The sequence below is a fragment of the Lepisosteus oculatus genome, chromosome 3 (assembly GCF_040954835.1).
Source record: "Lepisosteus oculatus isolate fLepOcu1 chromosome 3, fLepOcu1.hap2, whole genome shotgun sequence".
NCBI lineage: Eukaryota > Metazoa > Chordata > Actinopteri > Semionotiformes > Lepisosteidae > Lepisosteus > Lepisosteus oculatus.
This window is the reverse complement of record NC_090698.1, coordinates 11,657,684-11,667,471: the sequence shown is the minus strand read 5'-3', so window position 1 is coordinate 11,667,471 and position 9,788 is coordinate 11,657,684. Positions and strand designations below refer to the sequence as shown.

General features: G+C 37.3%; 2 long non-coding RNA genes across 2 annotated transcripts; both read right to left on the bottom strand.

The window, feature by feature from the left end:
- Positions 1-372: 372 nt before the first annotated feature.
- On the bottom strand, positions 373-4,497 carry LOC138236749 (uncharacterized). Its single transcript, XR_011188820.1, has 4 exons — positions 4,315-4,497; positions 2,443-2,493; positions 2,160-2,255; positions 373-1,393 (listed from the first exon to the last, which is right to left on the bottom strand). It is a non-coding gene; the product is annotated as an uncharacterized lncRNA (long non-coding RNA).
- A 1,233-nt stretch (positions 4,498-5,730) lies between these two features.
- Positions 5,731-9,569, bottom strand: LOC107076558 (uncharacterized). Its single transcript, XR_001477775.2, has 4 exons — positions 9,411-9,569; positions 8,223-8,267; positions 7,814-7,915; positions 5,731-7,044 (listed from the first exon to the last, which is right to left on the bottom strand). It is a non-coding gene; the product is annotated as an uncharacterized lncRNA (long non-coding RNA).
- Between the last annotated feature and the right edge of the window lie 219 nt (positions 9,570-9,788).

Here is a 9,788-nt window from a genome sequence, read left to right as displayed (position 1 = left end):
GGATCAATCTTTTTCTGTCACTGCTACTTTGTTATTGGATGCCCTTCCTCCAGCTTTCTGAAAGGCAGATTCTTAGTGTGTTATTGTTACACACAAGTGTCCTAGGCTTTGGAAGAGCTTTATAAAGGATTTTTATTATTATTATCCTATCCTGTAATAGAACATAAAAAACTTTTTTACATCCAATAACAGAACATGTGGATTCATACTTGCACAAACTAAATCTTCAGTAATCTTACTACAAGCACAATAGTCATGCAAAATACATTAATTTATAAAGTTAAACATAGTGTATTCTTCAAAGGAACAAGAAAAGGTTTATTCCATGCTGAAAAGAGAAGAAAGGAAACACAACGTTTCAGCTGTGGAGCCTTCTTCAGGTGTATAGTGAATTCTTTATTTGTTTTTTGAGCATGAATACAACATTGTTTTAGACTTTCCATTTTCATTGCAAATTCTACATTACATAGAGTAATATTTTATTGTCTCATAATATCACAACTTGTCAACACATAACCTGTGTATTATACAGAAAATACAATATTACAGTATGTGTGGTGGCTTCCTGAGGCTGAGGGTTACTCTCTCCTGATTATTCTAGTGAAACTCTGTAGGAATTAGACACATGTACACACCCAAGCAAGCTAACTTCAACCTGAGGAGGACGTGAGGGTTTGTTCACTTTAGTCTGGCTCTACAATAGGGAAATATGAAATTGCACATCGATTTTCACATTAAAACCAGAAACCACATAAAAAAGAAATGAAATGTAACATAAAGACCAATAATGTGTCTAACTCAACATTGGATTTATTTACTAATATACAACTGTTTGTGCTCCCTCAAGAACCTAATAGTGATCAATGTTTGAATACGTAGTTTCTTCCCTTTGTATTAACTCTACAGTATGTAGTTGCATGGTTTAACGAGTTATTCATTATAAAAGATATATTGCTTTTCCACTGGTAATTACAGGAGGCCCAGTCAACACCAAAGTCATTTAGCAATTACAAACAAATTGTAAAGCAAAGCAGAGGAAAAATTTATGTTTTGTGCTCTTGAATAATAATCTCAATGTAAACTATCCTCAACTACAGCATTTGGTTTGAATTATGCACAAGATTAAATGTTGCACTAGTACAAAAATGTCATTTTTCAACTCTAATGGACTGCAGATTGTATGTGAAGCTGTTTCCCATCGCAGTGCCCAAAGTGTAATAATCTCGAGGAGCAGCCCTTTATAGTGCATTAGCTGGTGTTGTATTTCTACTGTAAATGCCGTCCAGGGGGGAATCTTCTCAGGACAGGGGTAGGGGGAGAAGTGAGTTGAAGAAATGATCTTGCAGTTTCTTGCATGCATTTTGAAAGTCAGTGCTCAGCTTCTTGTTGAGGACTGTGCAACGAGAGAGTCAGAGGACAAAACATGAGATTTCATTCTGTAAAGGCCAATCTCACATATTCAGGACAAAACATAACCTGTTCAGTCCACATATCACATCATCCATCCATTCGTTTTCTAACCACTTTATCCAGTTCGGAGTCACGGGGGAGCCAGAGCCTATCCCAGCAAGCAACAGGCGCAGGGCAGGATACATCGTGGACAGGACACCAGTCCATTGCAGGGCAGACACACAGACACACACTCACAGCAGGGCCAATTAACCTACTAGAATGTTCTCCTTCATATTGGCGTGGGCTTCATCCCACGGTCCAACATGCTTGTACTGAAGGTTAATTTGTTTTGGGGAAAATAGGCTCTGTTATGAGTGTGTGAGCGTCTCTGTGTGTGCCCCCCAATGGACTGGTGTCCCATTTAGGGTCTATCCTACTTTGTGCCCATTGCTTGCTGGGATGGGCTCCAGCACCCATCGGGATCCTGAATTAGAATAAGCAGTTAAAAAATGAATGCATGGATATTAACAAGGGTTATCATTTTTTAGTGGTAGAGTAAGAGCATTCTCCAGGGCTTTATAATCATATTCTAAGATATTAAATGCAAAGAATGGAACATTTTCAAAATCCAGACAATGTAGTTTTTTCTTAAACCATGTATTCTGTTACCTCTCACACTGAACTTAAAGTAATTTTGTGGCAGCCCTCTCACTGTTTTACATCAGTGCAGTACCAACTCCTGTCCTACTGCTGTCTTTTGGACTCACCTGGATGATGCTTTTTGCAGAGGCACTTGATCATTTGAAGCTTCTCCTCGTTTGATTTTGGAATTCTTTGACAGCTCACCTTCTTATTGTTCATCACTATGGGAAAAGACCAACCAAGGTGTATCAGAACAAAGTGTATATAAAGATATACATAACTTTAAGGAAAACTGAAAATAGTAAATAAAATGTTTAGACCTAAGCAGGAAGGTATATTTTAAGAGTAAATATCCTTTGTTCTTGAACTATTGATTCTAAATTCCATTTAGGTAAAATAAAGACTCACCTTTGCAACCGCAGTCATTTTTTAACAGATATGGTCGTCTCTGAGAGTCAACTGACATGGAGAAAAGAAAGACATAAATTGGTATTTTAATTCTACACCAAATCCTACAGAACTCTTCCAAGAAACCAATGGGAAGAGTCTGTGAAAGGTCAGCTGAGTAAATCTGACCTTTCCCAGAGTTCATTTTTGGTCAATGACAAAAACAGGTCAACAAAACCTATGGCATGATTACATACTCTAGTCATGTAATTACTCCAGAATATATAAACATAACGAATACATATACAGTACATGCCATGACATGCATTACATCAACAAAAGATATTTTATTTCAGCAATTAATTGTCCCAAGTATTACTGAATTTACTGGGTTTGTTATCATTACCTGTGTTAGTAAGTAACCAGTTCTGTATCTCCTTACTGTCTTTCATAAATGGAAATCATTGCTTGAGTCTATTGTACACTGCCAGAGTGCAAGAGGAGGAATGTTTCTATTTATCCAATTGACCTTGTGCTGCTCCATAGATGACTACAAATAAATTAACTTTGGAATCAGAATGGATTTGACTAATTCCGGTCTGTTTGAGATTTAGGCTCATCACTGGCCCTGAAGCCATTTTGAAACCAATAACAAGGAAATATAGCTCTGTACAGGGAAACAGAACTGGGTACTGAACTTCTCACAATCCAGAGTCTGCAGTTTGAAAACATAATGTAACCATTACATTACTTTATTAGTCATTTGTAAATGATTAATTATCAAAGAGGGATTGTCCATGTCATTTCTTTTTCTTTTTGGTATAGTGCCTTGAAATATTTGGTTATGAAAGACACTGGGTAGCAATAAAAGTGCTGCTGTGCGCTTGGTTGTTTTTGCAAAATATAAACTGGCTCACAATAACTAAGTAGTGATTCTCAAAATGCAGTTCTTGGGGGGGAAGGATTATGTTTTAACATGTGGCATATACTGTGGTTTCACTTGACAAAATATATTAATTGAGTGATTTAGTATCTTCTATTATGATAAACCAGTAAACTATAGTAGTTCCAACGCACCAGCACTTAACTGTTTCCACAAACTACCTTGTATCTAGAATTTCCTTAATTCTAGGATGATACAGTTTTAATCATTATTCTGCAGAACATGCATACATATTGTCAACCACAAAATTGCATTTAGGTGAAACACAATAAAGCCTTAACAAAATGTTATTGTAAAGTACAGAATTCATATGAACAACAATTTTGAATAATTTGGCTGGTTATATAGAGATATTTATAAAGATTTTACAGATATACTTAAAGCAATAAACATGCCATTAATCAAACATTGTCTGACTCTTCACTCTTAGATGTTACAGAAATGAGGCAACAAAACCTTTTACATCTGAAATCTGACCAGACCAGAATTACGTTAATTGATTAAACTCCCTAAATGTGTTAAAGCCTCCGTTTTGTTTATTCCGAGCTCATTCCTGTTACACAGTGCTGGCTGGTTCATCCAAATGTGTTCTTCACTAGTTGCAGCAGGTTAAAAGCTCTGCTACTCAGATTTTAAACAAAACTAAAATGCAAGAGCATATACTGTACTATATCACTTATCATAGCTTACTGGCACGCAATCCCTGTGGATTTCAGAATAAGGTTGAAAGAACTGCTGCTACTCTTGTTGATCTTAGTTGTCATCAATTAGTCATTTTTCCTTTTCTATCAGTTAAGGATTTTAACACAGCTTGGAGCAGCAAATGAGCACATGCAAAAAAAAAAGAGGTCTGTTTTAATTTAAGTAAAATAAGCCTTTAAAGCAACAAAGGAAATTTAGGTCTCTTGACATTACCTGTTGCAACTTAACAAGTTTTGTAGTTGTCTTACCCATATAGTTGCTGCAGATTGCTGCCAAAACAAGAATCACCAGCATCAGACACACCAGCTTGGCCATAATGGTTTTTGTGCTCTGTCTTGAATTCAAATGTAGTAATAATCTCTTTGACACTAAACTCAAAGTCTCAATTACATAACCTCTTCTGGTGAAGAAACTGGAGGTTCTGAAATTTTGCTGGTAAGCAGGATTTATATAGGATTAGGAAAGCCTGTTGGCCAAGTCGAAACAAGTTATTACATTTCTTCTTTATGCCTTGCTGGTTTCATGTTTGCATTCCGCTGTGATTCTGTGATTTTCAGATAAGAGTTTAAGTAGGATGCTGGTTCATGTATACGTTACCCAGGACTTGATCAATGTTTGATCGAACTTTTATTTCACATCATAGGATCATTTCTTAAAGGGAAAAGAAAGTTATTTAAGACCTGTTTTGGTCTTATTATTTAGATTATTATAATGATGAAATCCAGCCTGACAGAGTTGGGAGTGTGGGATATTGACTTTCTTCAGGGTATATTCTAGATAATATCGACTATATATAATAATATCGATAATATTTACCTTGCTGGTAAATTTCTGTTTAATTATTATTATTACACCGTCTTGAAGTAGAGGTGGTCTTATTTCTTACGAGGTATAGTTTTTGTGCTGCATTTTGATTTTGTTGCTAAAACTTGATGAAAACAACGGGTAGTGTTGTATATTTTCACATTCTTGTGGTCAGTGCTGTCTCATTTATGTGTTTCTTTTTTAAATACTGGTTTCACTGCTGTGAAAAGACATTTATCCAGAGGATACTGGAGAGTCCTTGCACATGAAATACATTGTCTAACAATGACAAAACTGAACTTTAGGGGGTTGTCACACAGGTGTCTATGCATAGGGCAGAGAAGATTATTATTGTTGATTTTATGTTAAAATTGATTCATTCCAAAATGTTTTTATCAGAAGCTATCAAACTGGATGCTGTTCCACTGAGGGACAGGCCTTATTGTTTCATTTGTTTTAAGACTGTTGTAGATTCCTGTGATCTGATGCATCCACATGTCTGCTCACACAACTCCATCTCGCCTCCTAATCCTATCCCTTAATCAGGTCTAAGCTGAAACAACCCCTCACTGTCGATTTCAAACAGAATTAGCAGTTTCAGACTGTCTCGCTTTGTGTATTCATGTGATCTTGCTCATATTTAAATGGAACAACAGAACATTTGCCATTGTTGATATCAGCAGGGTACTTGTACAGAATATACATGTGTTTTTCAAGAACTATTATGTGCTTGCCTGCGGTATGGAAAAAAACTAGTAAGAAGGCTTATTTTACAGTAACATCTCATTAAACAGATGAAGAACATTATTTATTTTGTATCTCAGGATTGTGATGAAAATAATACTGGTAAGCACAACAGATTCCTGGGACCAGCAATTTTATTTACATCCTAATAGACATTGCACAGAAATCAAGTTTCATTCTTTGTTACGATAAGCTGTTTGCAAAAAGCCATACAAAAAAACCTCACCTTTGTGAGATGGAGTTGTCACACAAGTTATTCCAGGATTACATTAGGATTTTGAGTCCACAGGGGCTACACACAGGGCACCATTCACCATTTGAGATATAACATCTGCATAGCCACTGGAGACGCCTGCTCATGATAAAAAGCAGTGTGCACAACACACCTAATGTAGGCGAATATGTTTAAAGCCAAAAAGCCAGGGTTCCTTCGCTCAAGTTTGGCTCTGTAACGAGGAAATAGGAAATGCTGCAGAAATTCAAGCAGCTACTCAGAGTAAAGAGCTTTATTTTAACATGTACCTATAGCACAAGTAAAACAATATATGATTAAATGATAACATCTCAGAAAACATGAAAGATCTTTAAAATTAAAAATAATTGTAGTGTTCCTCTTGATACGTTCTACACTTGCCTATAACTTCAAATATAACATATCTAGGCATAGGCGTATAACTCGTTATCTAAAGACTGTGCTAATCCTGTGGCCATTCGAGTCACCATTTGCAGGTTATTGAGCAGTTAAAAAATACAGTACAATTAAAGGAAAGCCAAGAGCAAAAATCTGTTTAGGCTTTTTAAACTCAAGGAATCTTAGCTGGCATAGCATTGGGCTTGAAGCATATAAGATCTATAGAGCTGTGACAATGTCATCTTTCAGTCTGATCTCTAAATTAAAGTAGAGATTACTATATTAAGCAGTTTAGAAACTCAACAGCTTCTTTAGGTACAATTAAATTGTTCGAGTCTTTCAAAATTGGTGATTCAGTATTGGGTTGGAGACCTCTGTTGTAAAGCAAGGCAGAGGGAAATCAGAAGTGTTGGGTTCTTAATAAATAAATATTAAGAATATTAAGAACTCAACACATCAATCTTAATCTTAAATACTAAGACTGAAAAACTGTCCTAACTGAAGCCTTTGGTTTGAAAGATTAAATGTTATTGCACTTATGCTGCTTTGCTTTGCCTGTACTATGAGAAGTTTAATGTTATGTACAAATGTTTCGCATGACAGTGCTGAAAGTGGAAAACGTCACTAGGTATATCCCTTTTAAATTTGAAGCACAAGCATCTATCATAGGTTCTTCTGGGCTTTCAAAACACTGTCTGGGATGAACTCCTTGCTTCTTCTCAGGTCAAGGGAATAGATAGGGGTATGGGTTTTCTCTTGCATGTCTTCTGCAGTACTTCATTCTGCAACACCTTGCGATCTGTGTTTGAACAGAGGACAAAAGAGGAGAATTTACTCTGGGACAAATTACACCTGTTCGGGACAAGGAGTAAGCACTGTGAAGATTGACAAGTCCCTGTATTTAATTTAGCACCAACACCTACAGTGCTGCCTTTTGTGGATGCACATTCGTGTACAATATTCAGACTAAATTAATAATAAGACTGTGCAGAAGACAATTAGAAATCAGAGTTGACGTCGCTGTTCAAATAGATCATTCACATGTCACAGGAAGGAACACAATGAAGCTTTATTGATGTGACTCTTTGTGGGTCAGGAGTTATGTCTTAACCTTCCTTTGCAAGTCTGTTAGTGTGTAAAAAACTGAAAATGTACATGCAGATTAAGTAAGCATAAATAAAAAAATAAGTAATAGGTTTATTCCATGCTGAATAGAGAAGACTCCATGGCTGAAACGTTGGGTTTTCTCTCTTCTCTTTTCAGCATGGGATAAACTTATTACTTGTTCCTTTACAGCCTACGCATGCTGACGCAGCTACCCGCCTGAACTAAATAAAAAAAATGTTAAAAGGCCATATTTTCCAGATGCTAAAGCAAATGCAATAAGCATCTGCAAAATTTGTTGCAGGCTATCAAATAGGCAATAATGATTTATTTTCACTCCCCACAAGGCTGTGTTTCATGTGACATTTTTTTCTGATAATGTCTGATGTTTAAACAGCCATACTTTTGGCAGGCATTTCCTTTGACTGTTGGCTTGGGTGACAGAAGGTGACGCTATCACGTACCATGCTTATGTTTTGAGCAAAGGCAGCGTAAAACCTGTCGCAGCTCTTGTTCGGTCTGTGGAAGGAATCTGCTCGGGCAGACCACACTGTTAACTGCTGTAACTGTCAGAAAAGAACACAAAAGGCACATTTTTTAAAAGTGCATACCTGGAAACAAGGCATGAGAAAAGAGTTCAGATCTTGAATCTCTTATAAAACCATATGAAGGGTTAAAAGGGACAGGCGGCCATTCTGCCAATCTACACTATTTGGTAGTTAGTAGCTATTTCAGCCAATAATCTCATCCAGCTTCTTTTTGAAAGGTACCAGAGTTTTGGCTTCATAACATGGCTGGACAGCTTGCTCCACACTCTCACCACCTTTTGTGTAAAGAAGCTCCTCCTCTTGAGTGAATGGGGTGGACACTCACCAAAGCAGCCACACTTGTTCTTGAGATGCCTTCCTTTAGAATAGACTAGGAAAAGGGAAAATGTAAGAAATGACTCAGTTCTCCATGTAAAAACCCTCACAGCTTTTATAGAAGAACACAGAGAGTGTAAATGGTTGAGTAAGACAGAAATTTTGTGAGATTTGGAATCTCGAATTGTTTTCCCCTGTAAAACTACAGTAACTAACAATGATGTGATGCCTTGTTCAAAGCATTGTGCTCCATAAAGTCAAACTCACCCACTGATAGGGGGCATGAGCAGAGCTTAGACCATCATCAGCCAGTTTAGTCCGGCCCTACTGATGATGCTCAGTAGGAGAGGAGCTGCATGTTCAAATATCTGGTGTCTGTGCTTGGCTGAGTTGCTGAAGCAGCCATCTTTAGTGTTACGACTGAATGCCTCTAAATCGGAACCCTCCCGAAAATGCACAGCACTATGCAATATGGGGCAAAGTGCAGCTAGGTGATATACAAGTAAACGTCAGTGTTTTTTTTTTTTAGTCCCTAGAAAGGGAAGAAGCCTGAATTCCCCCCTGCAGTGAGCCCAGATGTGCTATGTCACTCAGTCAAAAAGACAAAAACCACCTTAAAACAGTTGTGAGCTCTAAAATCACTGGTGAGCCCAGATTTATGTCCAGCACATCCTGAGGAAAGGCTTGTGGCATCTTTTGTGACCCATCACCTTATCCTTCATTGTTCTTTTGAATTTGTGCTTTCAGGAACCTGCTTTCGCTGTCCACAGTGCAAGACAAATAGAAGAAACTCTAGTTTTGTTCCAGAAGCCATTAGACTTGCAACAAATGAATGTAAAAAAAGTTTTATCAGTATCACTATCTCTATTGGATAGAGCCCCCTCTTCAAATGTACTTTACTGCTTTCTTAAATATCTAATAATCCAATTATTATTTAAGTAGTAGTATAGGACAGAGTCCTAAGAATGCACACTGTTACTTTCATAATAAATTTATTATCTGCATGCTGTTTGTTTGTTTTTTTTAATAAAAGTTGTGTGCCATGCTGCTTCCTGCTAAACTGACCCCTTTGGAAATGAATAAAAGGTATTTGGATTTGAACTGTACTGAATATCTCTCAGACTATTCTTTACGTCTTTATGCATCTGAAATCACCCACAATGCTCCCAGTGTTGTAGAAGTCAAAGTCTTGCCTTACCTGTGTGCTCACTGCAGATTGCTACTAGAATAAGAATGGCCAACATCAGACACACCAGCTTGGCCATAGTGGCTTGTGTGTCCAAGGATGTCTTGACCTCAGAGGAACTGACAAGCTGTTTCAAATGTTGTACACTGTGTCTCTCCTTAAATAACCTCTGCAGGAGAGGATGATCCAGGTCCTGGGTTCATATAGCCAATGGGAGGCCTTTGTAATTAACGCACTCTTTGACTACATCTAAACTGGCTGCTGTGTTTGCTTTATCTCGTCCTTGTTTACATGCTTCTCTGCTCAGTTAGTGATTTTCCCACACAGTGTAAGATAATCATCCATATGTTTTGGGGGCAACGGCCATGAGTATGCTGCGATTAAGGAGAT